Below are 25501 nucleotides of genomic sequence, written 5' to 3' on the forward strand. Positions count from 1 at the left end.
CGCCCCGCGCGCTGCACCCACACTATGATTCTCATCATCACATCTCATTCATCACTGTGACTCCAAACTCTGCTCAGCACATGAGAAAAAAGGTCAGGGATATGAAAGGAAAAGAGAAATAAACAACTACCCAGCGGAAGCGGTTGAGCTACAGGAGACGTGGGAGGTAAGATCGGAGCCAATTTCTCTGCCAGCAGCTGTACAGGGCATAAAGTACTTGCTATACAAGTTCTAAGTGTTTTAAGCTGGAGGGTTGTGAGGCGGTTCCTGCATCTCCTGCATTTCCTGGTGCAAAAACACAGTGAAAGGATAGAAAACCTTAGTTAAAGATGGAAAGGTTATAAAACTTTTTATAACTAGAGTAAAGATGACGGATTGGTTGTTGAGTGCCTGGGAAGCCTGATAGCATGCAAGATGTGGACTCGAGAGTTCGATAAACATTCTTGCAGTGAGGAAAGAACAAGCCCTGTGTTGACTTTATGAGCCAAACTTTAAGAGGCTTTTGATTGGGGTTGTGGGGAGTTTGGTATGGAGGGCAAAAAAAAGACTTTATATGAAGTAGTAATATTCCTTTAAGTGTGATCTGTTTCTTTCTACGTGATACACTGTCAGCATAGTTTGGTAGAATTTATTTAGAAAATTCTTCTGGTTCCATTTCTTCTTCATTCTCCTCATTGCTGCTTTGGCCATTTGTCATTTGGCAGGTTTGTTTTCTTAATCAGGAACTGTGATTTTTGCCTTGATGTCATTTTTTTCTCAAGCTCTTGGCACTTTTCATCAGAAATGGAAAAGAGCTGTTGACTCTTTCCTCATTTGGATTTTGAAAATCTGTATTGAAAATATTGATGTAATAGCTATTCCAGTAATTTCCTTCTCCTGGCAAACAGGGGAAACTGCTGAGCTTATAACAGGTAACTTGCAAAACCCCATTCAAAACAGTCTGGTACAAAAGAATTAGCTTGTGCAATCATAATGTTTTTTTCCTCAGTACTCAGTTTATACGGATATTTTCTTGGAACTCAGTTTATAGGGATATTAACTTACCATTACATTTATGTATGTGAGAATTTGTTAAAAATTTGATATGACTTCTGATTATAATAGGTCGCCCAGCAACTATAATGACTTTCGTCAAATAGTTGATGATATAAATATCTTTATTAACTAGTAATCTTAAGCAGAAGTAATTCTGGCTGTGCTTTATGTGAGCAGGTCACTTGTGTTCTAACCTTTTAAAATATGCTTTGTGTCCACCTCATGCTAAAAGCCTGTTTTTCTGGTTTGCATTATTTAAACTAAATAGAAGAAGGTGAATAAACTAATTATTTGATACTTTTCATTACGAAATAAAAATGAGATGCCATTGAAATTATTAGGCAACTGATAAAACCAAAAGCATACATGGGTTTAGAAAGGAAAAAGGCAAATTCATAGAGGATGAGTCCCATAATGTCTGTTAAAGGCAGTAGTTTGGCAGCAGCCTCCAAATCTGAATCCGTATACCACTGCCTGTTGAAAGGTGTGAAGGAACAGCACTTTCTCCTTGATGCATTTCTCATTCTTTTCTAAGCATTTGCTATCTTGCTAATGGTGGACACAAGATACTAGAGTTCCTTGTCTGAAACGCTGTGGCACGTCTTACAAAAGCAACTTGTGGCGAAAATACAGGGCAGTTGGGGAGAAACTTCTTGTCACTTAGAAAAGGAACTTTGGCATGTAAAAATAAAAGAGGGCTGCTATATCCCTCTACTTCTATGTAAGTTTTTGTGTTTTCCTCAGTAAATGGCACTGCTGTCAATGTCAGTAGACAGCTCTTGTCCCTTTGCCTATCATCCCCTATGAAATGGTAATACAGAAATGCAAGACTTGTTAACCTGCTGAATATTCTAGCCTTATGAGGCAGGGGAAGTTAAGACCCCCTAACCTGGCAGCTGCACTAACATATTGCATGCATTTATCTATATGATAAGCCAATGGGAATTAAAAAGACAACACCTTGAAAAAAAGCGAAAAGCTGCATGCATTGAGTTAGGATATTCAGACAACAGATAGTTCAAAGTCAGGCTGAGAATAGATAAATTCTAGACCTGTGGGGAGTAAAATAGGGTGTCTGTGGAAAATAAGAACCAAGAATGAAAGCATGTTAGAAAAGAGAAGCACACATAAGCTCCTACAACTTTCTGTATGCTGTCAAGTATATATGCAACACTGTGATACAGCAGAGCTCAGTACTGTCATGACTCTTCACGCCCTAAAGTGAAATGACTCATACCCCAAAATAAGGAAACAAAACATATTAGAAATTTCACTGACTTGTGAAGTAGGAGGTTTGAAAGACATACTGCATTACATCTATAAAAGAGAAATACAGCTGTAACACAATTAGAAAATAAATGTGAGTGACTTTTCATGAAGTAAATTGCACTGTAGCAGTACCAACAGCAGTGGCAGTGTGAAAATGATGATCTTACTACTAAAGGAAAAAAAAATAGAGGGAAAGATCAAAATAGTGAAGTAAACCATGGTAAGCAAATATTTTAGAATATTTGAAATATTTTAGAAAAAAAATGGAAATCTTTAGAGAGTTTAACTTGTAAAATACTGATGCTATTATCTACCACATTACTGCAAACACATTGCAGATGTCATGGAAAATGGAAAGAAGAATGAGAAAAGTCCAGAACCCAGTACTTCCCTCTTTATTGATATACTAGGAAGAAGAAAACTGCTAGCCAGTTTATCTGCTGGCATCAAACTAGATTGCTTCAGTTATCTTCATCAGTACCAGATGAGAATGAGGTACAAAGGAAAGATTCCTTTGCACTGAGATATGAAGTGTTCTTTTATGTTTCTCTACCAGAGTAAGCTAGTATATTGAAACTGACAGTCTGAATCTGATAAATACTTCAAATTTAAAGTCATGTCTTGGAAAAATAAGTGGGTATCTCACTTTTTCTTCCTTGAATATATAGTAGAGTTTGGATTATATAATGCACTACTGTCCACATAGATGCCAGCTGTTTAGTAGTAAGTGCTGTTTAGAGGGCTACATTAAGTTATGAAAAAAATGTCTTTACTGAAATATGAAAGGCAGATATTTTAAAGTAAGTTACACAGCTGGAGACAGAAAGGAAATTCTGAAGGTGATTTCTTTCAAATGACTGGCTCTTCTCACCAAGCAAAAACTGGTGTTAGCATTCACTATCTAATATCATGAATGTTATATGACATAACCTGCCTACTCTACTTTCTCAGAATCACAAACTAGACTTGATTTGCCAGGTTGAAAATCAGATTCCTGCGTAGCATAGATATGCAGTATTCTTTTTTTCCTCCAATACATTTTTAAGGAGGATTATTTTAGGTACACAGACTTCATTGCACACGCTTGGCAGCTCAGCTGACTGAAATCAATAGCGCGTAGACTAAGACAGATTTGCAAAATGAACAAAATTGTTCCTTTGTTACAGATCGTCAAGATAAAAATCCACTGTTAAGGTAGGTTAATACAGAATATTATGTTATGCTTGGTCAGTTCTTGCATCTTTGTAAAGAGTCACGACAATTTCATTCCGCTGGTAGAGTTTAGGCTTGTATGTAGGTATGACAGTTATAATGCGTGGAGCGCACTCAAGTCAGGGTTTTCAACATAAAAGGATGCACCACTTTAATGACTGACATGAGCATTTATATTGTTTCAACTCTTCTTAATTTTCTGGCAATGTTTACTTCCCATTTGACACAGTCTTAAAAAATGGCATTTGCTATATGGAATTGGGAAAAACACCAAAACACGTTGATATTTCTCTTCAGGAACAGTTAGTGCTCTTTATATAGGAACATTCTTCTGGGAGTTCTTGGTTGCTGGGCTCTTCTGTTCCAGACTCTGTGAGTTTCATGACGATATCTCTTCAAAGCATGAGGAGAAGGGAACCCAAACATTTGCATACTTAAAAAGTGTTTGTTTGATTGTTTGAGCCTTGAATAGCCATGCATAGTCACTCAAGAAGGGTCTTATTTTCACCACTGGTAGTTCACTCCATGCTATCTATAATGCCATGTATTTGATAGGTAGGTGCTTTTCCAGTTACTCAGTACATTTGGATATTGAATTTATTTTTGCTTTCACTGTTCCCAACAAGACTGCCATGATTCAGAAAGACTTCTGATTTCTCTTGTATGTCTGTGGAATGGGAATCACTGTCCAGTATGATTGATTATACATCTTTTGATTGTGCTGTTTCACTAGTCTTTGTGGGCTTTTTTGTTTTTGTTTTTTTTCCATCCAAAGCAAGCTCAAACATTCAAACAAGATTAGTCCATTTCAAACTTGTGGTATTAATGTGAATTCAAGTTAAATTTAGGAAATAACATGTTCTTTTCATTGTTATTTTGGTTTTTAAATGGACAACACACGACATGCCCAAATGTTTGAAATGTGTTGAAGTTATTCATGGTAGACTAGAATACAGTAGAAAGTATTAAGTGTATTCTATTTCTACTTTCATGCATATGCTGCCATATGAAGGTGTGCTGCAGTGCTGGCCATTTTATTTTCTGTAAGTCATAGCCTGTAATATTTTAAAAGCAGCCTAGGGTTAGATATAGTTAAAGATTTTAATGTCACTCCAATAAACTACTGTTTTTTAAAAAAGAATTTTATTCTTTCATATAAAACTCAGCTATTAGAATTGCAAAAAATATACAGGAAAAAGAAAAGAATAAGTAAAACAATTTTTTAAAAGCCCAGCCAAATCATTTTATGGTTAGTCTTGCAAGAATCATGCAAAGCAGTTGAAATGCAAAATACTCACTACATTATGCATTATATTCATTATTGGTACTGTAGTTAATATGTTCTTGGCATTCTTTTGCCTATTACAATAATGGCATTTAATGAGATCTTTTTTTAATACTCCAGGTGTACAGTGTCTATTATTCAGGATTTGTCAGGCAACCACTGGAATTTAGTCAACACTGAGACATGTCTGCTAGTAACTGGAGATACTCAGCTCCCTTGTTTGTAACTTGCAACAGTCCTGTGCCAAATGGGAGACCTTCTATCAAGTGCAGTGGAGAAAAGAGACAATTAAGATGAACTGCTGAGTCCCCCAAGGAGAACATCCCTCCCACTCTATGTCTTGACTCGAACTTTTTAGCAGCAAATATCCTTAAGAGAGCGTGGGCATGATCTCGAGAGGGAATTAGTGTCCCTCTCTTTCCTTTCATAAAGGCTTAAAATGTACCGGTGACAGCTGTATGCCCCCAAAAAGAACAAAATATTCTTGTTAGCTCCCTCAGTTCATGGGAAGCTAAATGTGAATAATAATTCCCCTTCTTCTTGTGCAGTATTTTACAGGCAGGATGAGGAAGAGAAATAGCTCTAATTCAATCCAGTGGTCTACTGTCAATTTTCATTTGGAAAGGAAAGACTGACTTTCAATTAAAAAAAAAAAATCTGTCAGGCCCAAAGTGATACAACTTTTGTTTTAATTGGGCAGACCAGGAATCTATTCCTGGTGTACCATGTTGATACGGCACTCATTAACCCCAGTCAGTTTTCAGGAAGTGTTACACTGACCTTATGTCTTCCATCTCCAGTGCGTATGTAGTGACACATTCTTGATGTACCAAGAATCTTCCTGGTAGCAAATTCTTTGTCAAGCAACTTTTTTGTTTAATATACCCTCCCTCCCTCAAAATTTAGTGGAAATATTGTTATTATCGGTGATATAAGGGCTGTTGAATGCAATAGTTTTGAAACATCGGCTCATTTGAAATATATTTTTTAAGACCTTTCTGTTTATTCACTGTACCTCTTGTCTTAATCTAAGCATTACTTCAATATTAAAGGACTAATACGTTTTTCTTTTCTTTTGTGATACTGTTGTGGAGGCCAATCAAAAAAATCCAGGAAATAATGACAAAAATAAAAAGATCACCAAAATCCAATAGTATCTTGGAATACTGCTTCTCCAGAGAGATTCCAAGAGAACAGATAAAAACACAATCAACCAGTTGCCAAAGACTGTTTGTCAGTATGTATTCAGAGTGTTTCATCAGGGATAATTTGTTTCTAAAGTTGTGTTTTCCTGTCTGTTTATCTGTATACCAAAGGTAACTGCAACAAAAATGAGCTGGACTCTAATTGTGCAATCTCACTTGCATTATTTTCTAACTTCAGATTAATCTTATTTTATTTGGAGTTGCTTGTGAATTAGAGGAGGAAATTTCCAATAAGAAATTTCTACATATTGACTTTTTTGTCAGCCACGATGCAAAGACAAAATCTTAAAACTTGTTAATGAAGGGGAAGTCTGAGAGAAGTAGAAATATAAACATGACCCTTTCCAAATATCTTGTGTTGAAAATGTGTGATTACAACCTAAGATGTATTAGAACTATCTAAAAGATAGTGATATGAGAAGCTGAATGAAAATGGCTAAAACTTGACAAATTGGTTTCTTTTAAATTTGTTATGAAGAAGCTCCAGGAAAAAATTAATAGAAATTGGTACATTCTTTTGACATACTTGGATAGTATTAAATCCATTGCATTTTTGATGGAAAAAGTGACAGCATTGTTTTATTTTAAAACTATTTCTCTGGATGAAATAACTGTTGACTGTGGTTTAAAAATGTCTACTTGAGAGACTGACATGACTTGCAGAATCTTGTTATTGAATACACAAATGTTAAAAAGCCATTTTGATTCCAGAACTTAGATTAAGCTTTCATAGTTGGTAAACAGAAAATCACTTGTTTGTAATGTGAAAAATTGCCAGATTGAATTTCATTTTAATTGACAACCTATCAATTGAAAATAGCATTCATTTAAATACACGCTTTTTTCCTGTGTTTTCTCCTAATTGCTAAGGTTAGAAATGTTTCATTTCTTACAACTCCACCGTAATGAATGTTTCTTCACTGAAGAGCATAATCTTATTTAGGATTTCTGGTAACTTTTTTTGTTTTATGGCAAGCATCCCTTAATACTCCTTTCCCTTGTAATCTGAACAGTAAAGCTTCCCTGCTGGATTTCCTCCCTTTAGGCCAACATAAAACCAAATGAAAGCATTAGCTATAGACATTGTCACTCACTATCAAAATCCAAAATCAAATTCTGACTGTGGGGTTCAGAGTCATGCTCTCACTTCTTATTCCTGCTCCCAAACAGAGTAATTTTAGATTTCTCTTTAGTCTTCTGCTTTGTCATTTTCTTCTTTGTCCTGTACCAATGTTGTATCAATTAACCCCAACACAAATACCACTGGATAGCTGTTTGCTTGGTATTCACATTGTAATCAGAGGCCTGATTTTTGTTTTAGCTAGTTTTCACAGAATCACAGAATGGTTGAGGTTGGAAGGGACCTCTGGAGATCATCTAGTCCAACTCCCCTGCTCAAGCAGGGTCACCTAGAGCACGTTGCACAGCATTGCGTCCAGGCAGGTTTTGAATATCTCCAGAGAAGGAGACTCCACAACCTCTCTGGGCAACCTGTTCCAGTGCTCTGTCACCCTCACAGTGAAAAAGTTTTTCCTTATGTTCAGATGGAAGTGTCTGTGTTTCAGTTTGTGCCCGTTGCCTCGTGTCCTGTCGCTCGGCACCACTGAAAAGAGTCTGGTCCCATCCTCTTGACACCCTCTCTTAAGATATTTGTATACATTAATAAGATTGCCCCCTCAGTCTTCTCTTCTCCAGGCTAAACAGGCCCAGCGCTCTCAGCCTTTCCTCATAAGAGAGATGCTCCAGTCCCCTAATCATCTTTGTAGCCTTTCACTGGACTTGCTCCAGTAATGCCATGTCTCTCTTGTATTGGGGAGCCCAGACCTGGACACAGCACTCCTGGTGTGGCCTCACCAGGGCTGAGTAGAGAGGAAGCATCACCTCTCTCAACTGCTGGCAAGGCTCTGCCTAATGCAGCCCAGGAGGCTGTTGACTGCCTTTGCCGCAAGGGCACATTGCTGCCTCATGGTCAACTTGGTGTCCCCCAGCACTCCCAGGTCCTTCTCTGCAGAGCTGCTTTCCAGCAGGTCAACCCCCAGCCTGTGCTGGTGCAGGGGGTTATTCCTCCCTAGGTGCAGGACCCTGCACTTGCCTTTGTTGAACTTCATGAGGTTCCTCTCCGCCCACCTCTCCAGCCTGTCCAGGTCTCTCTGAATGGCAGCACAGCCCTCTGGTGTATCAGCCACGCCTCCCAGGTTTGTATCATCAGCAAACTTGCTGAGGAGGCACTCTGTCCCTTCATATAGGTCACTGATGAATAAATTGAACAGGATTGGACCCAGTATTGACCCCTGGAGGACACCACTAGCTACAAGCCTCCAACTGGACTTTGCACCACTGAGCACAACCCTCTGAGCTCTGACATTCAGCCAGTTTTCAGTCCACCTCACTCTCTGCTCATCTAGCCCATACTTCATCAGCTTACCTATTGGGATGATATGAGAGACAGTGTCGAAAGCCTTACTATCCACTGTTCTCCCCTCATCTACCCAGCCATTCATTCCATGTCAGAACGCTTTCAGGTTGCTTAAGCATGCTTTCCCCTTTGTGAATCCATGCTGACTACTACTGATCACCTTCTTGTCCTTCATGTACTTGAAAATGGTATCCAAGATTAGCTGCTCCATCACCTTTCCAAGGATCAAGGTGAGGCTGACTGGCCTCTAGTTCTTCTTGCCCTTTTGGAAGACTAGAGTGACATTTGCTTTCTTCCAGGCCTCAGGCACCTCTCCTGATCACCATGACCTTTCCAAGATGATTGGGAGTGCCTTTGCAATGATATCAGCCAGCTCCCTCAGCACTCATGGGTGCATCCCATCAGGGCCCATGCGCTTGTGTATGTCTGGTTTGCTTAAGTGATCCCTAACTCGATCCTCCTCCACCAAGTCTTTCTTTCTCCAGACTTTCTCCCTGGTCTCCAGGGCCTAGGATTCCTGAGGGCTGGTCTTCCCAGTAAAGAATGAGGCAAAGAAGGCATTCAGTTTCTCTGCCTTTTCTGTATCCTGCATCACCAGGGCCCCTGCCCCATTCAGCAGCAGGCCCACATTTCCCTTAGTCTTCCTTTTGTTACTGATGTATTTACAGAAGTCCTTCTTCTTGTCCCTGACATCTTTTGCCGGATTAAACTCCAAATGGGCCTTGACCTTTCTAGCCCTATCTCTGCATACTCGGACAACGTCCCAATATTCCTCCCAAGTGGCCAGTCCCTGCTTCCACCTTCTGTATACTTCCTTCTTACGTTTGAGTTTTGCCAGGAGCTCCTTGTTCATCCATGCAGGTCTCCTGCCTGCTTTGTTTGACTTCTTGCTCATTGGGATGTACTGTTCTTGAGCTTGGAGGAGGTGATCCTTGAATATCAACCAGCTTTCTTGGAACCCTCTTCCTTCTAGGGCCCTATCCCATGCGATTCTTCCAAGCAGGCTCTTCTGAAGTCTAGGATTGTGATCCTGCTCTTTGCCCTGCTCCCTCCTCTCAGGATCCTGAACTCCACCATCTCATGGTCACTGTAGCCAAGGTTGCCCCCAACCTTCACATCTCCAACGAGCCCTTTCCTGTTTGTAAGTATGAGGTCCAGCAGAGCACCTCTCCTCATTGGCTCATCTATCACTTGTATCAGGAAGTTGTCATCAATGCTCTCCAGGAACCTCCTAGATTGCTTGTGCCTTGCTGTGCTGTCCCTCCAGCAGATACTGAAGTGGTTAAAGTCCCCCATGAGGACCAGGGCCTGTGAATGTGAGGCTACTTCCAGCTGTCAGTAGAAGGTCTTATCTATTTCTTCTTCCTGATCAGGTAGCCTATAACAAACACCCACAACAGCGTCACCCATGTTAGCCTGCCCCTTAATCCTTACCCGTAAGCTCTCAGCCAGCCCATTGTCCATCCCTAGGCAGAGCTCCATGCATTCCAGCTTCTCTTTCACATAAAGGGCAACTCACCCTCCTCACCTTCCTCACCTTCCCCACCTGGCTTGTCCTTCCTAAAGAGCCTGTGGCCACCCCTGGCAACATTCCAGTCATGCGAGCTATCCCACCACATCTCCATAATCACAATGAGATCATAGCCCTGTGACCGCACACAGATCTCTAATTCCTCCTGTTTATTCCCCATGCTGCCTGCATTTGTGTACAGGCACTTCAGAGAGGCATTGAAGTGTGCTGATTTCCAAGAAGGGGTGCAAGAGGTTTCCTCATAGTCTTATCTTATCAAGAAGGATTAGACTATACTGTTAGATCAAGTACCTCTTTGCCAGTAAGCCTCCTAAATGGAAAACACTTAAGTAAGATGAACTTCATTACATTCTGCTTCTGGTAGAAGAACCAGTGATATTAAATATTAAAGCCTAACTTAATTAAAGCTGTATACTTTTCAGAAAGTAAAACCTGAAGAATTTTGATTAAGCATTAACAAACTCAAGTACTTTGTAAAATATATTTATAAAACTGTGAATCTGACAGACTGTTAACAGACAAAGTAAAAAAGACATGACGACCTAAGTCTTAAGCATTTTTTTTCCTGTTTACTTATTACTTTGAGCTAATCGAGAGAAAGAAAGAAGTCAAATATATTCCCAGCTCAAAAATAATTACAGCAGCAACTCTTTAATCCAGAATTCTGTCTATTAGTCTTTTGAAAACTTGGGAGATGCCTGTTGAGCAGTGTTACTCAGCAATTCCTAGCACCTTGCACAAGATATCTCTTAGCAACTACTCTGTTGCTCATCCATAATCATTTTGTGTTCTCTCTAGCATAATGAGAAAGCTGTGGGTTGTAGTAGCAGTAGAGGACCTCAGGCCTTCAAGAGTATGACACCAAGGTGCAAGTCCCATATGCTCATTTTTATAAAGGCACTGAAGTCTGCTGAAGCAAGTTATTTTCTGGTATTGTAGCTGGAGGTACAAATAAACCAACCCCTGTTTTTAAAGTCTGCATTATCTCAGTAGTGCAAATACTTACGTTGCTGTAAGTGTGGCCTGAATGCAGAAAGACAGTAGAAAAATGAAAGAACTGTTTAGTAAATGTTTTTGTATGTCTCCTTCCACAACACCATTTTCAACATATGGCTCTTCACTTCAACTATTTATGACACTTTACATGTTTGGTTGCTTTTAAATGAGGACAATTGTTCTATTTCTCCATTACATTACAGTTCAGTATGAGACCAAAGTTTAATATATCCTTCCTGAATAAAAGCATATACACTTTTGTTTAACTTGCAGGGGGTATTGGGTATCCACTGCCTTTCAGAATCATAGGCTTATTATCTAATTCTGGTGATAGATATTTATCCTCCTTTTCTCATAGCATTTAAATGCCTTGCAATCTTCAGGGAATTTATGTTCTCAATATCTTTGTGAGGCAAGAAATAAAATTCCCCTTGTACAAGTGGGATACAGAGTACATAAAAGTCCCTGGAAGACTGGAAAGTTGAACCCATACCTTTTTAATTTTGGAATAAGCTTTTTCTCTGGTCAATTAATTACTAAATACCTGCAAAATGGATGAGTGCTTTCATCTGAATCCACTAGAGTAATCCAACACTGTTTTATGAGTTATGCGTTATAAAACACATTAGTGCAGCTAACAGAGGCAGTGAACAGATGCAGCAGTTTGCACAGCAGTGTTTGGGCTCTGACTAGAACTTGAAGATCTTGTTGGAAGTTGTGGGCTTTCTGAGGACCCCCAAGGAACTAGAAGGTGATTGCTGTGAACAGGAAAGGGGAAGCTAGGCAAGGACAACTGCAGGAGGCCTTGACTTCTCCTGGGAGAAGCTCTAGCTAGGAGTAGCTGCTGCTAATGAGCTTTCTTGGTTGCCCCTGACCAGAGGGATTTGGGGCCTTTGATCCAGGTGGCCCTTGATTAAGGCAGGTCAAGCACCCTGTGAGTCAGTGCTAGGGAGAGGCCTATATAAGAGCCAGGCCTAGAACGCAGCTCCTAGAGTGCAGTGAACAGGTGCAGCAGTTCGTGCAGCAGGGCACACAAAGGTACCTTTGATTCTGATCCCTGTGGTGTACGTTTCCTCAGGTATGGTTGTGACACACTGCAGAGCATGTTCCCCAGTGGCTGTTGGAGTTGCTGTGTCAGAGGCTTGGACCCAGACCGACCCTCTGACAGCAGATGCAGCTCTACAGGTCTCAGGCTGCAGGGAGTGCTTGGGGCCTCTCTGGGAGGTCTGGGCTGGCAGTCAGCTCTCCTGCAGGAGGTGTGCTGCTGTTGATGAGTTGTGTCATCAGGTAAGGGAGTTACGGGAGGAGATCAGTAGGCTGTGCAGCATCCGGAAAGCGGAGCAAGAGATAGACAGGGTATTCTTGGAGACTGTGGAGTCTCCAGGACTTTGGGAGTCCCAACCCCCCACAGCAGTGGAGTTGCCAGAGGGCTCTGTGCCGTGTGAAACGGTACATCATGACACCGTAGAAGAAGGCTGGAAACTGGTCACTGCTCGTGGGAGGAGAAAGGCTCCTACTCCTCCCGAAGACTTGCAGCTGAAGAACAGGTTTAGTGCCCTCCAGGATGAGGAGGAGATGGGCATGGCTGCAAGGGAAGCACCTGGAACAACAGACCCTGTGCCCTGCCGGAACGCCCGGAAGAAGCAGCGGGTGATTGTTGTGGGGGACTCCCTGCTGCAGGGGACGGAGGCATCTATCTGCCAACCTGACATCATGTCTAGAGAGGTTTGTGGCCTGCCAGGGGCTCGTGTGAGAGATGTCATGGAAAGACTGCCAAGGCTTGTCCACGCTTTGGACTATTACCCGCTGCTGCTCTTCCATGTGGGCGCTGATGACACCAAGGGCAAACTGGAGACAATCAAACAAGATTTCAGAGCTCTGGGGATGGTGGTCAAGAGTCTGGGAGCCCAGGTCATTTTCTCCTCAATCGTGCCAGTGAGGGGGATGGATGAGAGGAGGAGGAGACGGACTTTCCAAGTTAACCACTGGCTGTGCCGCTGGTGTTGGCAACAGGATTTTGGTTTCTATGACCATGGGACCCTATTTGAAGATCGACAACTGCTGGGGAGAGATGGGATCCACCTCACTAAGCGGGGCACACGTGTCTTTGCCAACAGGTTGGCCAGCCTGGTAAGGAGGGCTTTAAACTAGGAAAGATGGGGGAAGGGGAGAGTTATAGTGCCAGGGTAGTTGGCAAAAGACTGCTCAAGTCAGGATGCCTCCAGCAGGTGAATGCAGCCAGGGAAGTGTGCATGGGATGTGGCTATGGAGGATCCTCTTGTATCCCTCCTGGGAAACCTGCATGCTCGATCACCTCTCTGAAATGCCTGTACACCAATGCACGCAGCATGGGGAATAAACAGGAAGAACTAGAGATCTGTGTGCAGTCGCAGGGCCATGATCTCATTGCCATTACAGAGACATGGTGGGATAGCTCGCATGACTGGAGTGCTGTCATGGATGGCTACGTGCTTTTTAGGAAAGACAGGCCAGGAAGGTGAGGTGGTGGAGTTGCTCTTTATGTGAGAGAGCAACTGGAATGGATTGAGCTGTGCCTAGGGGTGGATGAAGAGCAAGTCGAGAGCTTATGGGTAAGGATTAAAGGGCAGGCTAGCACGGGTGACACTGTTGTGGGTGTTTACTGCAGGCCACCTGATCAGGAAGAGGAAGCTGATGAGGCCTTCTACAGACAGCTGGAAGTAGCCTCATGATCCCAGGCCCTGGGTCTCATGGGGGACTTCAACCACCCTGATATCTGCTGGAAAGACAACACAGCTAGGCACAAACAGTCCAGGAGGTTCCTGCAGAGCATTGGTGACAACTTCTTGACACAGGTGGTGGAGGAGCCAACAAGGAGAGGTGTGCTGCTGGACCTCGTACTAACAAACAAAGAAGGACTGGTGAAAGATGTGAAGGTCAGGGGCAGCCTTGGCTGCAGTGACCATGAGATGGTGGAGTTCAGTATCCTGCGAGGAGGGAGCAGGGCACTAAGTAGGATTGCAGCCCTGGACTTCAGGAGAGCAAACTTTGGCCTCTTCAGGGACCTACTTGGAGGAATCCCATGGATTAGGGCCCTAGAAGGAAGGGCTGTTCAAGAGAGCTGGTTAATATTCAAGCATCACTTCCTCTAGGCTCAAGAGCGGTGCATCCCTATGAGTAGGAAGTCAAGCAAAGGAGGCAGGAGACCTGCATGGATGAGCAAGGAGCTCCTGGCAAAACTCAACCAGAAGAAGGAAGTATACAGAAAGTGGAAAGGGGGACAGGCCACTTGGGAGGAATATAGGAACATTGTCAGAGTATGCAGGGATGCGACGAGGAAGGCTAAGGCCCGTTTGGAATTAAATCTGGCAAGGGATGTCAAGGACAACAAGAAGGGCTTCTTCAAATACATCAGTAGCAAGAGGAAGACTAGGGAAAATGTGGGCCCTTTGCTGAATGGGGTGGGTGCCCTGGTGACGAAGGATGCAGAGAAGGCAGAGTTACTGAATGCCTTCTTTGCTTCAGTCTTTACTGGTCAGGCCAGCCCTCAGGAATCCCAGACCCTGGAGGCAAGAGAAAGTCTGGAGAAAGGAAGACTTTCCCTTGGTCAAGGAGGATCGGGTTAGAGATCATTTAAGCAAACTTGACACCCACAAATCCATGGGCCCTGATGGGATGCACCCACGAGTGCTGAGGGAGCTGGCGGACGTTGTTACTAAGCCACTCTCCATCATCTTTGAAAGGTCATGGAGAACAGGAGAGGTGCCTGAAGGCTGGAAGAAAGCCAATGTCACCCCAGTCTTCAAAAAGGGCAAGAAGGAGGACCCAGGAAACGACAGGCCAGTCAGCCTCACCTCCATCCCTGGAAAGGTGATGGAGCAGCTCATCCTGGAGGCCATCTCCAAGCATGTGGAGGACAAGAAGGTGATCAGGAGTAGTCAGCATGGATTCACCAAGGGGAATCATGCCTAACCAATCTGATAGCCTTCTCTGATGGAATGACTGGCTGGGTAGATGAGGGGAGAGCAGTGGATGTCTCCCTTGACTTCAGCAAGGCTTTTGACACTGTCTCCCATATCATCCCAATAGGTAAGCTGATGAAGTATGGGCTAGATGAGCAGAGAGTGAGGTGGACTGAAAACTGGCTGAATGTCAGAGCTCAGAGGGTTGTGCTCAGTGGTGCAAAGTCCAGTTGGAGGCTTGTAGCTAGTGGTGTCCTCCAGGGGTCAATACTGGGTCCAATCCTGTTCAATTTATTCATCAGTGACCTATATGAAGGGACAGAGTGCCTCCTCAGCAAGTTTGCTGATGATACAAACCTGGGAGGCGTGGCTGATACACCAGAGGGCTGTGCTGCCATTCAGAGAGACCTGGACAGGCTGGAGAGGTGGGCGGAGAGGAACCTCATGAAGTTCAACAAAGGCAAGTGCAGGGTCCTGCACCTAGGGAGGAATAACCCCCTGCACCAGCACAGGCTGGGGGTTGACCTGCTGGAAAGCAGCTCTGCAGAGAAGGACCTGGGAGTGCTGGGGGACACCAAGTTGACCATGAGGCAGCAATGTGCCCTTGCGGCAAAGGCAGTCAACAGCCTCCTGGGCTGCATTAGGCAGAGCCTTGCCAGCAGTTGAGAGAGGTGATGCTTCCTCTCTACTCAGCCCTGGTGAGGCCACACCAGGAGTGCTGTGTCCAGGTCTGGGCTCCCCAATACAAGAGAGACATGGCATTACTGGAGCAAGTCCAGTGAAAGGCTACAAAGATGATTAGGGGACTGGAGCATCTCTCTTATGAGGAAAGGCTGAGAGCGCTGGGCCTGTTTAGCCTGGAGAAGAGAAGACTGAGGGGGCAATCTTATTAATGTATACAAATATCTTAAGAGAGGGTGTCAAGAGGATGGGACCAGACTCTTTTCAGTGGTGCCGAGCGACAGGACACGAGGCAACGGGCACAAACTGAAACACAGACACTTCCATCTGAACATAAGGAAAAACTTTTTCACTGTGAGGGTGACAGAGCACTGGAACAGGTTGCCCAGAGAGGTTGTGGAGTCTCCTTCTCTGGAGATATTCAAAACCTGCCTGGACGCAATGCTGTGCAACGTGCTCTAGGTGACCCTGCTTGAGCAGGGGAGTTGGACTAGATGATCTCCAGAGGTCCCTTCCAACCTCAACCATTCTGTGATTTTGTGATAAAGTTTAGTATACTTACCTAAATGAAATTATATGGAGAGTGTACAGTGAACTTTGAGGTTGATCTAGTAAGTTACTTTAACAAATGCCTATCTTTTCAACTTCAGAGGAATTTTGCTTAAATCCAAATTTCCTGAAAGTTTTGCTTAATCAAAACACACCATACTCTGTCCATAAAGGACTATTTTTAAAGCAGTATTGACAGAGTTGGAATGCTTGTCTGCAGCACAGATAATCTGTTCTTATAGGCCTCCATCTCATCTGAACTTTAACAGCATAAATGTATCAAATGAGGAATCTATAAATTTATCAGCCAAATGTATTGGTATTGTCAAAATTATAATCGTAAGATAAATAATGATTCAGGTTTCAAAATCTCCCCACTTCTCCACTTTTAAAGCCTGTGGAAACATTCCTGATGACTTCATTGTGCTTTCAATTAGTCCATTTTGACCTAAGGGATAAGTAAGTATACGGACACCATGTTTTTTCTCTTTTTCTAAGTGTCTCTGTCTTTCTTTCCATTTTTGCCCTGCCCTTATCTTTGTCTGATGATCACGCACAGGTTACCAGAGTACAGAGCTATTCAGAATATGAGATCTCTGTAATTTTGAGATGTAATGCTTCACCATGTGTTTGTAGTTTTCTGGTGCAGTACATATCATGAATGTAATAAATCATTATGCCATTGCTGACCACTTCTAAATGCTCACTCTATTGCAAGAAACATTGTCTGCTGCACAGAACTGATGACTAATACTGCCTGACAATTTACCTTACAATTTCTGGAGAGAGTATAGTAGCAAATATATTATGTGGGTTGTGCTCATGTTCTTGAAATGATTGATACGTTTTTAATTATAAATCAAATTTTAATTTAGTTACTCTGTTCACCCAAGTATATCTTATGAAATTTAATTTATAAAATATTAATACATGCTATAATTGAGTTTCCAGTGCTGGTAGGTTTAGTGGCTTGAGAACAGAGAGTAGATCCCGTCAGAATGACTAGTTTTATAACCAGGAACTTAGTCCCACAAAAAGGCGTGCAGGAAACTAGCTTTTTTTTAATGGCATTACTCATGCTGGAATGTTGATCTGAAGAAAAGTTTTCATGTTTGTGATCTTGCTGTACAAAATCTTTCTGCTTGTGGCACAGTCTTGATAGTGCAGAAAACCAGCATTTATAAGCATTATGATTTAGGCACTGTAAATCAAAAATAGCTATGCAGAATGGTAAGAGCAAAGGCAATTAGTGTCAACTGGTCTAAGCAACTTCCATTTCATTTAATTTTCATTACTGAATTTAAATAGTAGATTGTCTTCTCCCTAACACACCTTTTAGGTCCATTTTACACAAACACTTTGCCTGCATTTGGCTTGACTACTGTGATCAGTCCTCACTGATTTTAAGAACATACCTGTGTTTACATGGTTGGTAGATGGGCTTAAAGCCATTCAGTGAGAATTATTCCTAACTTCCTCTGGAAGAATGAAACATAGCCAGCCCCTAATTGTCATATATTTTGCTAATGTTTAACTTTTCCTCTTTTTAAAAAATTTCTGGAGTATTTAACTTCAAAAATCCATAGAAAGCTCACAAGTCTGCTGGATCTTTGTGTCTTTGATAGCTTAGCCTATGGTATTAATACATTTTTAATTGAGTCTGTACCCTGTTGGCCAAAGTAACTGTAGGCGAGTCATTTTACTAAATATAGTATGATGAATAGTATATGCTCCATACAAATGAACAGCTTTCTTGGAGCCATTCCTGTGTGTTACAGAATATTGCAAAATATACATGTTTTTCATAAATGGAATATGCTCGCTGGAGGTTTCAATGCATAATTAAAAACTATGATTAAAGACAGGAAAATGAGTATATAAATAGCACTGTGGCTTTTTTGTATTTGTTGTTTCACAAATAATTAATTAGCTCATCTTTAAAAACACTTTTTACCCTAAATTCTCAGCCCTGTAAACTTGCAAAATTTAGGGCCAAATCTTGTTGACCATAACTAAACATCCAATAGCCCGTACTTTACTCCAAGTGACAAATTAATTGTTCAGGAGAGAATGGCAGTTTATAAACAAACCTAATTAAATTGTGTTACCTTTGGAGTTAAGACAGGCACTGAAAGGAAACTTGTATTTCTTCTTATCACTTTTTGTATTGCATAGTAAGGTACCTCTCAGCAGAAAGAGGCTGAACTGGAGGCTTTTGATTTATTTTGGCTGAAAGGTTACGTCCGGTCTTCTGTCTGCTAGAGACAATTCATTATTTTCTTGCAGATTTCCTTATTGTAGCCTAACAATTTAGGGATGCCAATGCAGATTTAATATTTTGACTTTTTACCTCTCAAGGGAATAATTCAATGTTTGTTTGTCCTCTTTATATTAAGCAACTTTGCATATGATTACTCAGGCTCTGTATACTTGTGTTTTTACAATTTATGCATTTTTACATGAATATTAATGAATATCACCACAACGCTGATAAACTCCTATTTATTTCTCATTTGGGATCTAAAGATGTGATAACTCTCCTTGGGTTTTCTACTTAAATTTGTTTACAGTCATACAAGATAATGATTACAGTCACAGCCAGCCTTTCAGTCAGCATTTATAATAGTAGAAAAATTCCACATGCATATATGGCATAGGAAACTGCCTAATCAAACACGACATATAAACGTATTTGGTTGGATGAAAATATGGCTGTCAGTGTTGCTTATTGGAACGCACATCCTCCATGTGCAGGACATGAGTAGTATCTCTTCCAACATTCGCAATAAATGAATTTTACATCAAATTAAATTAGCGCCATAGAATCCTAATTTTCTTAGATACTTCTTTGAACACTGTTATTGGAGAATCTGTATAACTCATAATAGTTAATGTACCAATGATGATAAAGATTTAGTAGTAACTGTAACTGGAAAAATCCTTCAGCTGTCCATTTCTTCCCCGCAGTCTCTGCTCCCAAAGCAGGATCTCTCCTGGGAAGGAGATCTGCTCCTGGGAAGGCTCCCTTCCTCCCAAGGCTCCTCCTGCCCCAGGATGCAGCAGCACCCACCCTCCTTCTGTCCACACCTGGGCTTTTAAAGGAATGTAGCACTGCAGTTCACCATGACCAAATTAAGCAGATTGCACTCCCCTCACCTTCTCAAATCAAAGGCCAGAAGTGCTCAGAAATAGATTTGCAAGGGTGTTTTAGCACAAATGGGTCGAAAGAGGCAAGCTAGTTGTTTTTCAATTACCAGTTGACCATTTTGCTAAGGGCTATACCTTATGTTACTCCCTAAGTCTTCCTTATAGGAAAAAGTGTCAGCCTCTGTGATTTCCAAATGGTATGTGACTGATGTGTTTGGCCGACAGATGACATTTGGCCGATGCTATTCGTGCTGTAATGTACGTAATATCTACATAAATGTCAAAGTGGAGAGCAGTACCCACAGAAAGAGGACCAGCAGCAGGTAACTACCATTTGTCCTGCCGTTTGAGATGTATTCAGCAGTCTCTGGGAGGCAGGACTGAACACTGTTTCAGGCAGCTCTTCCCAGTCTTTACCCAACTGTGTGGCTAGAAAGCAGCAATCGCACAGCCTGTGCTTTTCCACCTTTCAGACTCCTCATTTTCTTCTCCTGGCCCCCTGCCATGATGTAGCCTTGGGTATTAATTCCACATTCAAAGTGCTTGGTCTGATTTCCTTAGCATTTTCCAGAACAACTGCTAATTACATTGGATGTGGGCAGCTATTGCTCTGCTGCTGCTACATTCCAGTTTCTGTCTCTTTGCTCTCATTTGCTCCCCTGATTTGCCTGAAATGAAAGGACTCATTTAGTGGAATGTATTTACCTGAAGAATTATGGTTTGGTCCCTTGGCCATAAGGATGGTTGGAGGTGTTTGGCACGGAACCAGGTTCAGTGGATTGTGGCGGCCTGTTCTTGTTGTATAAGGTTGCCCATTGTAGTTTATAGTCTGCATGGAGCAACTAATCTCTCTCTGGTGTAAAGGACAGAGCTGGGCTGCTGTATACTATGCATTATGTCTCATGCCAGCTGGAAAGATTGCTAGACACTCTGGAAGCTTTTTTTCCTGAAGTAAGGACTTTTTACTTAGTTTCTATATGTAGTTTTTTCCTCTCCTGATTATCTCTTAGCAACAGGCTAGAAAAGCTTTAAGAAGATTAAATGAATAAATGAAAAAGGAGACCAGTGGGAATTTTTTTAATTCACTCCAGAATAGGACAGAACAAACAGAAAGAGATGCAGCATTGATCTACACTTGAGATCATTCCATCCCACAACTAACCCATAAAGGATGGAACAATTGCAGATGTGTATTATTGACATTTATCACAACTCTGTAGCTGGGTGTTCTTGTTTAGAAAGATGTGGGGAGAAGAAATGCCTCTCTGGGTCTTTTTCTTAGATGATTATTTTTGAATTTGAAAGGAAAACCAGAGCTGTATAAATTAAATATTATGAAAGGAATAACTGCACTATAGGCTTAATCTGTTTATTCTATTTGAACTCAAACATGAAAATGAGGCAATTAGTGTAATGCTTCTTCAGATAGACTGAAATTACCCCAAAAGAAAAAATCAAGATCAGTTAGTGAAATATAGTGAAAGTTAGCACTTTTCATGTTTTTTTCTTACAGTGTGATATTGGAATAGGTGAAAAGTAGTGAATTGCTAACTTGGGTTCATGAATGCTTGCATTAAAACATAAGGAGGGCTATACTGAGTCAGATCTCACATCTGTCTAACCTAATATTCTGTCTCAGACAGTCCTCACGTGTGAATGCCTAGGAAAGAGTGTAAGAACACAGCAAGCTTAAATGATGTTTTATCTTATTCCCTCCCAGCCTCCAGCTATTTTCAGTTAAGGGACTCCTGATCTGAATGTGTTGTCTAGGTATTTAGCAATCATCTGTGGATTCCTTTTCCATGAACTTTTCAAGTCTCCCCTGGATCCCGTGTAAAACTTTGGCATCCAAATATCTTTTGGGAAGAAGTTCCATAATTCAACTGCAGGTTGAATGAAGAATCATCTTTTTTGCCTGTTCTGAATCTGACTCTTCTTAGCTTAGTTTATTATCCCCAGTTCTTGTTTTGCAAGAGAGAGTGCTTCACTGACCCCTATCCATCCTCTTCTTTCAACTTGAGATTTTACGGAATTTTATTGTGACTCCCAGTCATTTCTTCTCCAGGCTGCAGAGTCCCCAGCTCACTTAGGTATTCAGTGTATGGAAGACACTCCATCTCTTTGCTCATCTCCAAGCCCTCTCAAAGTCGTTTCCATAAAGGATATGATATCCTTTTTGAGATGGAGAAAGAGGGAAGGACCAGAATGGCACACAATATTGAAGATGCAGATGGAGCATGGATTTATACTATGGCAAAATGAAATCCAAGCAGAGTTTATTTTCTGGACTACCTACGTATTTCAGAGAACTCTGATAGGCTTGTGAGTTGATACAGACAAAATTTCTCCTCCAGAGGTAGACTCAGATTAGGATCCTGTTTTACCTGTCTGAATTGCCGTCTGGGAGATTCTACTACATGTCCTGGATTGTAGGAGGTGTCCAAGGAAACTAGCCTTGGTTTACCAATGATGAGCCTTTGTGCGAGGTGGCTTTGTGTATATGTGTGTGTGTATGGCTTCACTAGGATTTAAATCTCTTTGGAGAGGGACATTCTATATACAAATGAAATAATATAAAATCAGTATGCATAATGCATCTTGGAGCATAATTATTGTTCTCTTATTTTTAGGAAGGCTCTTTGTGTACTGAACTCATTCTCATCAGACTCAGAGAAGAGAAAAGGGAAGTTTGCTCCCATGAGAGAGAACTGATTTGACGGCAAAAATGTTGGGGAGAAAATACCAAACAAACAATCTTTTCATTTGTTTAGGGGCTACTGTGCTTCCAATAATTTTGCTGGGGTTTAAGGTCTTGAAGAGCTGGGTCAAGAAAGTCAGGTCAAAGTTGCAGCAGTAAAATTACCATTAAAATGGTAGCTGTTAATGGTTCTGCAAGTACTTTTGCTGATTGCACAGAACTAGAAGAATTTGAGCCTAGAGTGTATTTAGTAGGTGTATGCGTAATTTCATCCAAGAGTAGAGCAATTTAAAATTGCTGGAACAAATTCAATGAGTTAGGCTTTCTTGTGTGAGATTGAATTTAATTTGCAAAATGTCCGCTAATCACATAGCTGACAAACTTATGACAAAGCGAGCCAGCAACAAATTGTCCTCTTTAAGGAAAGCCTTTAGTTGGATGCAGCCGGTAAAGTGTTTAGCCCTTTTAACATAGTGGAAGATGACTATCTTACTCCTGTTTCCTAAGATGACAGATGGGTTATAAAAAATCTGAACAGAGTTCGAAATATTCCTATCTCAGACTGTTGACTATAGATTTGGTTGCTTTTCTTCAGCAAAAATATTTTTTAGGCTTACTTCGGCTACCACCCAGGATCTAGACAGTGTTGTATCTTTAGGCAGCCAGTAGGGCTTCTGCCTCTGTTTTATGCTCATTATCCTTTAGTTTAAATACGTAAGCTTGCCTGATGTTAAGGTCTTATACTTAGTGAGCAGAGTTTTCTAGCGTGAGTATTAGAGATGACTGTATGTGTAATTTAAACTAAAGATTGGCTTCAATTTAATCACTTTCAGAGGGTTTTTTTACATCAAGGTATTTTTTCCTTCTGGTAGTAGGAAACCTAACTCTAGACCTTCTGTCATGTAGAATTAGTTTGAAATACTTTTTTCTTTCCTTCCCTAGTATTTACTTCACCTATTGTGTTGTTGAATCTCTTAGATGCAAGGGGTTTACACTAACAGCATGCATTTCTAACTTGTGTGTTAATGCTTTTTCTTTGTTTGTACTGCAAATCATTGTAACGGGATAAGTGTTAATCCAGTCATGGAAAATGACATGAGTCCTTTTGTTTCCGAAGTAGCCGAAAAGGGTCAGCAAGAGTGGAGAGCATCCTGCTCCAGCTTTGGACCAGCCTTTGTTCATTCCACTCTTGTACACCTGCTGGTAGGCATTCCTCAGGGCTTTTGCGTTTTCTCTACCTTTTCCAGCTCTAGCAAGAAACACTTGAGAGACTGCTTTAAAACAGGTGGCAGATATTTAGTACATTTAAGGGACGTTATTTATGCCTCTTTATTCCCTTCAATCCTAACTCACATGAATGTGAATGAACATACTTAATATAGAGCAAACAGTTCACAAGGTCACTGAATTCAGTATGTCGCTGTCCCTTTTGACCTCATATTTTGTTCTAGTTTTTAAGTGAGTCCGTTCTTTGGCTGAATGCTGCTGTTCAGAGAACATCTTTTAAAGACCAGACTCAGGTCAGCAACTAACCTTTTAAATGAGTAGGGATGTCTAAATGAGAGGAAAGCAAAAGGACAGTTGAGCAGTAGAAGCCAAAGAGATTTCTGTGAATGCATGTATTTCAGTTTTAATGTAACTTTCATGATTGTGATTTTTTTTAAAACCAAAGCCCATTATTGAGAATTAGGTTTATGGAAATCCTCCCTACACACATTAACAATAAAACACTTGCTTGACTTTAAGCATGGATATAAGATACTTTTAAGTCCAGTAGTATAGTCTGAGCTGATCTCAAAAGGATTTCACCACACACTTAAATGTTTTTCTTAGTTGTTTGGAACAACAGAAGAAGAAAATAAAAATAGCATAGCAAAAGAATTATTATGTTGATAATTAGCTAAAGGACCTGTCTTTACAGGCCAAATGTTATGCAGGTAATTTATAAAGAAATAACTTAGCAGCAAAGATTACTGAAACAGTGCATTCAGCAAATAAATATGCTCAAGCACATTTTAAAAAATATAGTCAATTGGAATCCTTAAAATCTTTAAAACAAATTCACCTTGTACCCAAAGATTAATAAGATCATGATGTTATTTGTACCGTTACACTTCTTAACTCAAGCAGGACACAATGAGTTTACACAGGCACTAAACAATCTCTTCTAAAAAAAGTTTTATGAAATCATTTGTAAACATCCACAGCAAAGCAAAGCTCAGTGGATCCATCAGCGCAGCATTAGCTCTATTTGCATGTCATAAAAACACAGGTACTCATTTAGTGGAACCTCATAACTTTCCTAAAAAGAGAGCAGGAATGATATAATTAGAAAAAAAAGAAGAGCCAAACTGTTTGAGATTTAGCAGCACTGTAAAGTTAATATGACTGGTTAATATAAGAAGCTTCAGTTAACCATTGATCACACTGAACATTTTAATGATCACATATGTATCATGATGTACAACATGCAGAACTGCTTAAGGCATCACAAAAGCCTACAGAAAGCAGAGAGTCAAATGTCCCATTAGTTTTAAAATAACTGCTCTTCAACTCCATTTATTATTTAGTGTAGGAATGTGGTATTTATAAAGCCAACTGAGATTAAAATGTGAAGTCCTCTGCAGGTTATGGAAATGCTCCAGTGATTTTAAACCTTCAACTTAAAATGATAACTTTCAGTGCTGGAGCACACACAAGAAAAGACTGGAAATAAAACAGTAATACTCTACTTTATCCAAATTAATCTTACTGTTACTTCTTCTTATTGCCTAAAAACAAAGCGACACATTCACAAAAGATCCCAGCTTCTAAGGTACGCTTCTGAAAGAAGACACTGGCTTTTTTCCCCAGTGATATATCAGATAGCTCATTGCTTTGGAGCATCTTATCTCAAAATGAAGCCATTATATTTCTCTGTGAGATTAACATGCCAGATGACCTATGATTATGAATCATTTCCACCACTGATTCAATATTTTAGCTGTAGGAGGAGGTGAAGTCCTAATGCAAATCAGTGATATAATGTGTATGTATAGTACCCAGCTTTAAAGATCTATTTTAGGCAGCCAATAGAGATCTATTGATCTATTCTATCTAAAGATCTATTTTAGCCAGCAGAGAAAGGGATGTTCTCTGAATTACTATCTGAAGAATTGTACTTCTCTCCAATAAATACTAAAAGAGTTTATACCTCTCAAACTTCATTGGGAGATTAACTGGTTAATATAGCCGACTAATTTAGGTGTCTGAAATGCTGTGGGGTGAATAGTCCTTTATGTCACCTCCTTTTGTACTGTCATAATGTAGCCAGTCTGGCAATAACAAAAAAGGTTGTTCACCCTTTCAGTTTTCTGAGAACATTTCAAGCCTTTACCTAAGGGATGAAAGTATAAGTACTCTGATAATCTTGTACTCCTTATCTACAGAGGGGTAAATGGGACCAAGTTCTTAATTGCTGTGTAGAAGTAGTGTGAAAGGAAATCATAAAATACATAAAATATTTATATTATGTCAGATGTCCTAGGTATCTATCT

The sequence above is a fragment of the Apteryx mantelli genome, chromosome 2 (assembly GCF_036417845.1).
Source record: "Apteryx mantelli isolate bAptMan1 chromosome 2, bAptMan1.hap1, whole genome shotgun sequence".
Classification (NCBI taxonomy): domain Eukaryota; kingdom Metazoa; phylum Chordata; class Aves; order Apterygiformes; family Apterygidae; genus Apteryx; species Apteryx mantelli.